Source organism: Ananas comosus, unplaced genomic scaffold (genome assembly GCF_001540865.1).
Source record: "Ananas comosus cultivar F153 unplaced genomic scaffold, ASM154086v1, whole genome shotgun sequence".
Lineage (NCBI taxonomy): Eukaryota > Viridiplantae > Streptophyta > Magnoliopsida > Poales > Bromeliaceae > Ananas > Ananas comosus.
The window spans coordinates 29,328-41,232 of NW_017890660.1; positions in this window are offsets into that span (position 1 = coordinate 29,328).

Genomic DNA, 11,905 nt, shown 5'->3' on the forward strand with positions numbered 1-11,905 from the left:
CTGAAAGGAAGCATGAATGAAATGCTATACTACTATGTCTCCAATAAGCATGATGTCATGGTGATGTACATCTACGCTATCGTAAGGTAATATATCCAATGCATACTAATATGCCTCAACATGATGAACAAGTAAACCTCACAATACAATATGTCAAAACATAAGGAGTAAGTTCTATTAAGATAACCCAGTATACTATGATGCAATGCATGAAACCGGCAAGTGTACTATATACCCCAATGCTATATCATGAGCATGTCAAGTAATCCAACTACTAAGCCTATCTAGTAGTGATTATTCATCCTCCACACTGTGTCGATTTCCTTTTCCAATCAAGGACCTACCAAAGGTAGTCCAGCTTGTGCCCGCCTAAGTGCCTATGGTAGCCCAACATCCCTACTCTTGGAATGTGTCTGTCCCACTCGGCCCCGTAGGCTTCTCAATACCGCACGAGCGAACATAGGTCGCGTAGGCTAACTTTGGAGTGCCGGCTTGTAGGGAGCGACCCTCACAAGCATGTGCGAATGAGCACAAATGGCAAGCAAGTATAGTCCAAGTCTCAAGTATCCAGTCCTCATGTCTCTAACATGGTATAGCCACTAGCATCTCGAAGATCTAGTTCTAAGTCACAAATGAAGTTCCAATATTCTCTAAGTCTAGTGCCCCTTTATGACACTTAGACATTTAATGTTTAAGCATGTTCCACATTCCTCAATGGCCCTATCCACTAAGTTCACACATGTCCCGAGCTCAATGTCGCTTGATGACATTAGCTCTTTAGTTCACATACCTTCTAGTTCAACACCTTTAAATAGCAATTTTGTCATCTTTCATGTCTCAAATATACTTAAGTTTAAATGCATGAATCAAAGCTCATTTACACTATAGAAGTATGAAGCCAAGTCTCATATAGAATGCTAGATGCAATCATAGATCTCTCAAGCAACTCTCTACTATATAGGAGTCCAAAATTGCACTATACGTAACATAGGCATTTTAAGCATTCTAAAATTCACAATAAATACATATAACAAGAATATGCATGCTTTTTCAATTAATGATACTTAATTCATCACAAATGAGAATTTCTCATTGTGTGGCTAGGTCAAACCCACCGAACCGTCGCGTAGGGCCTCGTTTCGCCGAACGAAGTTGTCCACGAGTCTCAAAATACCCTAAAAGTATTGAGCGAAGAGATACACGGGCATTACGATCAACTATAAGATCAAATATTAACCAACAAGACAAAAGGGCTAAAATTCACCTAACGTGTAGGAAATCTCTCTCAAGCTCCAAAAGAGAGCTAAATCCCTTCCAATCCAAGCCCAAGGAAGGTTCTAATCCAAACAATCTAGCCTCAAAAGCCCTAAATCAAAAAGCCCCAAAAATCAACCCTAATATCCATTCTAGGGTTCTATATGGTAAAACCTACTAAATCAAGGATCAAAGGGTAGAATCCAAGTACTAACCTCCCAAGATGCCTTCAAACAAGCTCCAAATCTTCTAGGGTTGAAGATTGGTCCACCACCAAACTCTACAAGCAAGCTCTAAGCCTTGCATGGATGGAAAGGAGAGAAAGGGGTTGAGCTCCAAGCTCCCTCAAGCAAGCTCCTCTTCTTCTTCTCATCCTTCTTTTTCTTCTTCTCTCTCTAGAAGGTGTAGAGTGAGGGTGAGAAATGAGGAGGGAAGAGAGGGAAATGGCTAATAAGCCCATCTAGTGTAACAAAATCCGGAGAGGCCCCTCAAAAACTCAAAATTGCAACAGCCCGGTCTGGGCAGTTTTTGCCCAGAGGGACCGGTCTCTCCCCAGCAGGGACCGGTCTCTCGTTACGAACCCGAAAAACCAACGTTCGGGAACCGGTCTCTCTCTGCGCGGGACCGGTCTCTCACTGCGAAGATGAGCTCGGGGACCGGTCTCGCCTGCCAGGGACCGATTGACTCATGGCTGCCACAACACTGCTCACTAGGGGACCGGTCTCTCTTTCCAGGGACCGGTCCCCGAGAGTAAAAACTCTCAGGATTTATCCAGAATTCCAGTTTTCGAACTTTTTAGGTCGGAAAACATTCTACAACCCTCCACCAAGTGTGGAAAAGCTCGAAATACANGGCCGATTGCAAGTGACGACAAGCAATCGGAAAGTGTTAAAAGGTGGGTTGTGCTTACCGAAGCGACTAGGTCGCCTTCATGCCAAAGTATGGTGTATTTCACTATTGATGCATGGTGATAGTAAAAATGCTAAGTAACAATGCATGATAAAAATGCTAAGTAAGAATGCTAAATGTGAGTGGATGTGATAGATGTTTAGTAATGCATGTAATATGTGCCAAGTAATGATCATATAAGATGTATGCTAAGGAATGCATGTTGTCATAATATGAAGTTCTAAAAGTATGCATATTGACATAATGTAAGAACGCTAAGCTAATGCTTGTGACATGTTATAGATATGTTAGATAAATGCATGAGTTAAATGTCAAGTAACATGAGCTAGATGCATGTTTTAGAAATGGATGCATGATGAAAATGCTAAAAGAATGTGTAATGACATAATGTAAGAATGCTTAGTGAATTCATATTGATATGAAATAAGAATGCTAAAGTATACATGATAAGCATGCATGAGGATAATGCTAAGTACAGGTATGATAAGCATGATATAGGGATGCTAATGTAAGAATGCTATGTAAAGGACATATGTATACATATAGATCGAGTGGCATTGAACCTAGAGTCGTGAACCTAGGTTGAACAAGAGTGATATTGAACCTAGTGTCATTGAACATAGGTTATTCACGAGTGGCATGTCAAGTATAATTCCTAGGTGTGGACAACTAGGAAAACAAGAACATGAGTGACATTGATCCTAGAGTAAAATAAACCTAGGTTGTAAATGTAATAATATAGAACCTAGAGTCAAGTGAACTTAGGTGATAAAGAATGTTGGACTTAGCGTCAATGAACCTAGGCTAAGAAGATAATGACGTTGAACCTAATGTATTAACATAGGTTGAGTAAAGGCTTGGACCTAGATAGGTCGATAACATAGGGTGAGACCAACCCTTGAGTAATGTAAAGTGGATTCCGGAATCCCTGCTGCTAGTGCAGCGGCTGCTAGTGCAGCATACAAGCTCGATAGTTCTTGGCCGCGGGTGCATGTGGCATGTTCCTCTCCCACCGGAAGAACTTCGAGGCTTGTCAATGAGCAAGAACAATGAGCGCTAGGGTGCATGTGGCATGTTCCTCTCCCTATCGGGGATCTCGGCTGCGGGTGTATGCGGCATGTTCCTCTCCCACCGGGGGATCCCTGACCACGGGTGTACGCAGCTCTGGGCGACCCGTTGGGCGATGTGGTTTGTGATTGAAGGCTGAGGTGCATGTGAGAGTTCCTTCACCTCGAGCCGGACAGAGCGCGGACTATCCGCAGTTGATTGACTCAAGACCGAGTCGGATGGCAAAGTTGGCTAAGGTAAAGTAACCTTAGGAAAGAAAGGCTAATGTGTATAATATTACTAAGGTGTGAGTACCCTTAGTAAAGCGTAAAGAATAAAGAATGAAGAATCAAGAATAAGAAAAGGCTAATGCTAAAGAATGACAAGTAATAAAGAATAAAGAAAGGTTAATGCTAAAGAATAGCTAGTAAAGTAAAGAATGAGTAAAAGTAAAGAATGGATAAGAATAAAGTGTAGAAGCAATTAATCTACTATATGAGTTGCATAATTTGCATATTGCATGTTGTGAGGCAAAAGCATGGTAATGTTAGTTGCATGATTTATGATTTCATATCTATCTATTGGACTAACATGTTGTTTGCCTCCTTTGACCTGATGGTCGAGCTCTTCCCTTGGGTGGCCGTACCCACTGGGAACTATGGAGTTAGTTCTCACCCCACGTTGTTTCGGGGTTTTACAGGTTCACACGCGAGCGGCGCGGCGGCGCGAGGAAAGGGCGTAGCTCCGTAGTTAGCGCCCTACCACTGAGACCAGATAGCAGCACCCTGAGTCGGCTTCTTAGGGGTATAAAATACAAAGAACCAAAAATGTGATAATTGTAAGAACAATGTTGTAATAAGTATGTTAAGAACTTGATTGTATAATTGGAAGTTGAGGATCAATGTAAAAGAATGAGAATTGTGATGTAAAAATGTATGAATGTGAATGCTTGTAATAGCAAGTAGATTTATGTTTTGATACTTCCTTATGCAATCTTTGGTTGAAATGTGTTCCTGGTTGGAACTTCGTACATTGTATTGATTGCGACGCCTTGAACGTACAGGGGAGACTCTGTCCGCGGTACAGGGGAAACCCTGTCCGTTCGGCGGTCTGTTGGCGTGCCCGAATCCGACCAAAGAGGCGGGCTCGGGGCGTGACAGAGAAGAAGGCTTGGAGTTGAAGCTTCATCTTCATCTTCTCCTTCCTTGGTCTAAGAGGAAACTTGAGAGGTAAGCTTTGATAGCAACAATGGTAGATTGCTAAAGAATGATTTGTAAGCTCTAAAATTGGATTTAGAGGAACCCTTAGGTGCTAAATAAATGCTATTTGCTTGAATCATGAATCAATTTGGTTATTTCTTGCAATAGTAGCATGTTAGGGCTCAAAAGGGGGTTTTGCTATATAAGGGGGTTTGATCTAAATTGAGCTTGTATAAATCTAATTGTTAGGTATACGAACGCACTGGTGAAGTCGGTTCAGCGATACGACGAGGCTACGCGAAGATATTGAGAAAAGGCCGATTTCGGTACAGATTGCCGCAGCTTACGGCGTAAGCTTCTAAAAATTACGAAACCGGAATCGTAGCATCGTGACATCACCTAAAGTCTTGGAGCTAAGAGAGTCGGGGACACGAAGGGTCGCGTGGAGCTCTCGATGGGTTTGACCTCGCTACAAATGAGAAAATCTCATTTATGTGGATTTAAGTATCGTAAAATAAAAAAACATGCATTTTCATGAAAGATGCATTATTTGTGAATTTTAGAATGCTTGAAATGCTTATGTTATATACAATGCATTTTCGGACCTCTATGTAGTAGAGAGTTTTCGTGTTGGGCTTTGCCCTATGGATAGCATTCTTAATTGTGGCTTTGGATCGTGTTGCATTTAGTGAATATGACAAGTATAAATGCACATGTTATATACAATGCATTTTCGGACCTCTATGTAGTAGAGAACTTGTATGTGAGACTTATACATGGATTTAGTATTCTAATTCGGACTTGGAATCATGCTCCATATAGTCGACATGACAAATATAATATGCCTTGGACATAAATCTCATTTTGACATAGGAGAATACATTAGGCCATAAAGTGGCTTTGGACTTGAATAACTTGAGAGTTAGAAAGTTAATGTCGTAATGCGACATCGGGCTTAAGCTATGAATGAGCCTAGCAAAGTAATGCTATAGAGAGGCATTAGATTTGAATGATGTGTGAATTGCATGTGCATGTTAATATTATGAGAATTATGCTAAGTTGGTAGTTGCATTGGAAAGTGTATGCATGTAGCATTATGAGAACTATGGTAAGTTGATAGTTGCATATAGACGCATTGAGACCATATGCTAGTGCATAGATGCATGTTAATATTTATATGCATTATGGAATACATGCTAGGTACATATTAGCAATGTAAGATCATGCTAGAGAGCATGCGTATTAACCTATTATTGATAGGGTAAGCTAATGTCATAAAGAGGCATTGAGCTTGGAATTGGTATATTAAGCTAATGTCATAAAGCGACATTGAGTTTGGAACATGTATGAACCTAGTAATTAATGCCATAAAGAGGCATGGAAATTGGAACATGCTTGGATATTGTAATGTTCTAGTACCCTAAAGAGGCACTACACTTAGTGAATGTTGGAACTTCACTTGGGGATATTAAACTAGACCTATGAGTTGCTAGTGATCATTTCCATGGTTGAGCCATGATTGCCGGATCGTTGTGACGATGACTATGCTTGCTCACTCATGCGGTATTGAGAAGCCTACGGGGGCCTGGAGGGTTAGATTCATTCCTCGAGAGGGAATGCTGGAGCTACCACTGGTACTTAGGCGGCACAAGCCGGCACTCCGAAGTTAGCCTACACTACTTATGCTCACTCGTGCGGTATTGAGAAGCCTACGGGGGTCTGGAGGGTTAGACTCATTCCTCGAGGGGGAATGCTGGAGCTACCACTGGCACTTAGGCGGCACAAGCCGGACTACACTTGTGTAGGTCCTAAAACAAGATTGAACAATGACATTAAACCGGTGTATGACAATCACTACTAGATAGGCCTAGTTGTTGGTTTACTTGGACATGCTTTTAGCATAGTATTGGACATTTGGACATGTAATATACGTGATAGTATTACTTGTTGTATCATAGCATACTTGGTATCCATGATAGAACATAGTATGTAAGTATTGGCATATTGGATCAGGATAGAGTAGTTGTACACTATGTTGACATCATGTATGCTTGTGGCATAGTAGAATAACATTTCATTATATGCTTTTACTTTCCGCAGTTACTTTTCGTTACTACCCTCTTATCTGCTCTTTTTGGCCTAGTGGTGCATTCGCTATGGTCAAATAATTGCCACTGGGAACGATAAATTTAGTTCTCACGCCCCGCCCTGTTTTATGTTTTCTTCAGGCCCTCCACCCGGAGAGGCTCGGGATCGCGAGAAAAGAAGAATCGCCTCGAGTTTGAGGCTAGTGAGGAATTCGACGATACGGTAGTCTAAGCTCATTTCTGATGTTTTGTTTATAGATTGAGGCGACTTGTCCTATTTTTGTAGAACAACCCCCTATATCTAGGCTGAGAACTTATGATTGTTTGAAAGTAAAAATAAAAAAAAAAAAAGGAGGTGTAAAGTAGTCCTAATCAAAAACATTAAAGTTCGGACTCATACCAATTAATTTTTGGGCCCGTAATTATAGAAAATATATAATAGGTCGCCTTCATAAATGTAGTTGGGGCCCATGAAAGCATGCTAAACAACGGCGCCTCATTTCAGCCATCTAATATTGATCATTATAGAAGCCCAATAAATTAAAACGGTCTAATACAATGAGCCCACATCGACACCTACATAAATATATGTTCGAAATTCGATGTTCAAATCACAACTCATTCTAAAATTTTAGAATTTCGAATTTCGAATTCTCGAATCGCCAACGCAACTCCAATATTCATAGCAACAATCCATTCCAAATTCGATTTCGAATATCGAATTTCGAAATTCCCAAAAACCAACTCCAAATATCCTCCAACAATCCATTTCAAAACTTCGATTTCGAATTCGAATTTCAAATTCCCAAACAATTTCCAAATATCCTCATAACAATCCTTCCAAAATTCGATTTCGAATTTCGAATCTCCAACCAATTCGCCAAAATATCTTCCAACCATCATACTATTCAAAAATTCACATTTCGAATTTGAATTCCCTAACCATCCAAAATATTCTTCCAACTATCCAACAACTCATCCAAAATTTAATTTGAATTTTGAAACGCCCAAACCCTCCCCAAATATCCTCCAACCATCCAACAAATAATTCAAAATTCGAATTTCGAATTTTGAATTCCTAACTAACTCCTCCCCTCCCATTATAAATACGGGAACCGAAATCAAACTCCGGGAGAATTTTTTTTTTACGGAGACGATACGACAGACAAAGAACAAAAAAAGATAGATAGATTGCTACACTCGTTCCGACATACAAAAAAAAAAGAAAAAGGAGATATCGCCGAGCCGCGGAAAGGAGGAGGATCGCCGAGCCGCGGAAAGGAGGAGAAATCGCCAAGCCGCAGAAAGAAGGAGAAATCGCCGAGCCGCGAAAGGAGGAGAGATCGCCGAGCCGCGAAAAGGTGGAGGAATCGTCGAGCTGATTCATTCAATCCGTCATTTGATCAACAAGTAAAAAAAATAAAAATAAAAAAGAAAGAAAAATGAAGAAGAAAAAAAAAAGAAAACAAAAAAAAAGAAAAAAAAAAAGAAAGAAAAGAAAAAAAGATCTCTCTTCTTCCTCCCCTCTATTTTTTTTTCTTTTTTTGGTCCTGCGATTGTAGCCATCCATACTATCTAGATGGCTTTGATGGGAGAGTGGAGGAAAATCTTTGATTCTCCGTTTCTTCGGACCTCTCAATACCCCATTCGAAGTTGTTGATGATGGAATGGGTGATCTACATTGCCGCGACCACCTCAACAATCGCCGGTTTGATACTTTCGAAAGAAGAGGGGAGGGGAATCTTTGATTCCCCATTTCTTCGAACCCTTCAATATTTCTTCGAAAATGTCAAATCAAATCCGACGGCCGAACAGATCCGTGCCACCGTCAACAACTTCGCCGATGACATCTAAAGCATCACCGGTTTGATACTTTCGAAAGAAGAATGGAGGGGAATCTTTGATTTTCCATTTCTTCGGACCCTTCAATATTTCTTCGAAAATGTCAAATCAAATCCAACGGCCGAACAGATCCATGCCACCGTCAACAACTTCGCCGACGACATCTACAGCATCGCCGGGGAAGTATCGCCAGAAGAGGGGAGGGGAATCTTTGATTTTTCGTTTCTTCGGACCCCAAATCAAATTAAAAAATTAAATCCAAATTGCAGAATCGAACGGAAATTTCTTCGAATCCGAATCAAATTGCAAAATCAAAAGAGGATTGCCTCGAACACGAAATAGAATTGAAAAGAAAATCAAGTTCACATACGAATCCAAATCCGAGTCACGTTCACCTACAAACCTAAATCAAATCAAACCCAAACCTAACCCAAACCAAGTCCACATAAAAACCCAAACCAAATCTACAAATAAACCCAAACCAATCCAAACCAAGTCCACAAAATAAACCCACAAATAAACCCAAACCCAAAACCCAAATAAACCTAAACCCAAAACCCAAATAAACCCAAACTTGAACCCAAATAAATCCAAACCTAAACCAAGTCCACACATAAAACCAAAACCCAAACTCAAATCAAATCCAAACCCAACCTGAACCAAAACCAAATCTCATGGACCAAATTCCATAAACCAAAACCAAACCTCATAGACCAAATCCCATGAACCAAAACCAAACCTCATGGACCAAATCCCATGAACCATAACCAAATCTCATGGACCAAATTCCATGAACCAAAACCAAACCTCATGGACCAAATCCCATGAACCAAAATCAAACCTCATGGACCAAATCCCATGAACCAAAACCAAATCTCATGGACCAAATCCCATGAACCAAAACAAAATCTCATGGACCAAATCCCATGAACCAAAACCAAACCTCATGGACCAAATCCCATGAACCAAAACCAAATCTCATGGACCAAATCCCATGAACCAAAACCAAATCTCATGGACCAAATCCCATGAACCAAAACCAAATCTCATGGACCAAATCCCATGAACCAAAACCAAATCTCATGGACCAAATCCCATGAACCAAAACCAAATCTCATGGACCAAATCCCATGAACCAAAACCAAATCTCATGGACCAAATCCCATGAACCAAAACCAAATCTCATGGACCAAATCCCATGAACCAAAACTAAACCTCATGGACCAAATCCCATGAGCCACAACCAAACCTCATGGACCAAATCCCATGAACCATAATCAAACCTCATGGACCAAATCCCATGAACCATAAACCAAATCTCATGGACCAAATCCCATGAACCAACCAAATCTCATAGACCAAATTCCATGAACCAACCCAAACCTCATAGACCATATCCCATGAACCAAAACCCAAACCTCATGGACCAAATCCCATGAACCATACATCCAATCTAATACCCATATCCTATGAACCAATACCCAAATCTCATAAACCAATACCCAAATCCCATGAACCAATACCCAGATCTCATACCCATATCTCATGAACCAATTAGACTCTAATACATAGAGTTTAATATCGATCAGGTCTTAACACATATACTTAGGGCCTAATCAACCTCAAATCCAACTGAATCATAATACATATACTTAGGATTCAATAAACCGAGATACGATCCATCTCATCCAATCTATAGAGGTCTCTTAATCGAAGGTGCCCCAATCTCAATGGGGTAATTAACAATAGATGCTTGCATCTATTGGAAGCCATGGACCCGCAAAACCTGATAACCACATACATATAAATATCAATCTGAATCATGAATACTACCCCACGGCCCGAAAATTCCATCGACCGTGCGAGGTGCGTTATTCGTGGTGGCAGACAATGATGTATTATTTTACGTTTTGCCGTGGTGGTTTAGTTTTTCTTGTTTCTACCTGTTGTTAGAACCTAGTTGTATACTTGCTCTGATATCTTTAGATACACTCTATTTATTGTTCATTTATTCACTATTGTTGTAGATGCCTTATATGTGTAGGCATATGGCGGGTCTGAACATGCACCGGGCGGGCCTAGGCCGGGTCTCGGGGCGTGACAAATACTTCCGCCCATAGAGTGCAAGGAAGTGAATTCTCGAAACTCGAGGATTAGACTTCGATTAGAATCGACTATTCGTCGAGTGCGTAGGCTTCGGAAAGTCCGAAGGTGATTATAATGCATAAAGTACATTAAGGAAAGGTCCACGAGAGCACCAGTGCAAAACTTGCACTGGAGCAGAAATGCTCTCGGGGACCGGTCCCTGGCAGGGAGGGACCGGTCCCATCAGGCTGGGCTGCGGAGGTCTCTAATGAGACCGGTCCCTGGCAGGCAGGGACCAGTTCCCGAACGTCAGCCCAGCGATAATAGCCGAAATTTGGCTAAGTCCCGAGAATCCAACTTTCGGGAACCGGTCTCTCGGACAAGGACCGGTCTCCCGGGGACCGGTCTCTCAGGCAAGGACCGGTTCCCAAACGCGAAAACCCCTCGTCTCGAAATGGCAGCCTTCGGGGACCGGTCTCCCCGAGCTGGGACCGGTCCCTCACTGCGAAAATGCCCAGAGAGTGCTGGTTCTAAAGATGAAAAGATGAGGGGGCTAATTGCAAAATAGCCTATATGAAGGCTTGGGGACCCCTCTTCCCTTCTCATTTGCTCTCTCTCCATCTCACACTCCTTTTCTCTCTCTCTAGAAAAAAAAAAAGGAGAAGAAGAAGGAGAAGAAAGAAAGGAAGGAAAAGAAGAAGAAGTGGAAGGAAAAGTCCAAGAAGAAGAAGTGGAAGGAAAAGTGTCACGCCCCGCGACCGCTACCAATTTGGTTCGGCCCGGGCGCGTCGAACAGACGCCGGACGGACAGCACCTCCCCTGTCCGCCCAAGGCTAACAACGAGATTGTGTACAACAAGTTCCCAGGAAAATAACTTGAATACATACACAATCGATAACTACAACGAGAGCACAACCAGTGCCAAGATACAAGTATAGAACATACAAGTAATGATAAAGAGAGAGCATCTATCTAATACATCCATTCAGCCTTTATAATACAATTTGATTATACATTGAACTTCCAAAACATAGTATAAAGCTTACATTCATCCCAGAATATCTCACATCCTATACATCATCTACTCTCAAAGCATAAAAGGTGACTCTAATGCAGAAATAGGAAAGTAGACTAATGCAACTAGGGCGCTAATCCCTTACCGCGATCCTCGCCGTGTGAACTCGCGCTCGGCCCTGTAGTAAAATGGGGGTGAGAACTAACTTCCTTAGTTCCCAGTGGGTTCGGCCGCCGACTCCGCCGATCTCCCCACTAGGTCCAAGTCGGGCACAAGTAGATAATCGATAGATAGATAGATAAGGAAAGCGGTAAATGACAGGAGTAAAGCTACTCTACTATGCCCAATCATAAATATATATGAATGCATGTACAATGAAATAGGTAAGCAACTAACCTGTTATCATGTCCAAAGGTGAAGCTATTCACTCGTTCATTAACCTCATTTACTTGTTCATTAATCTCATG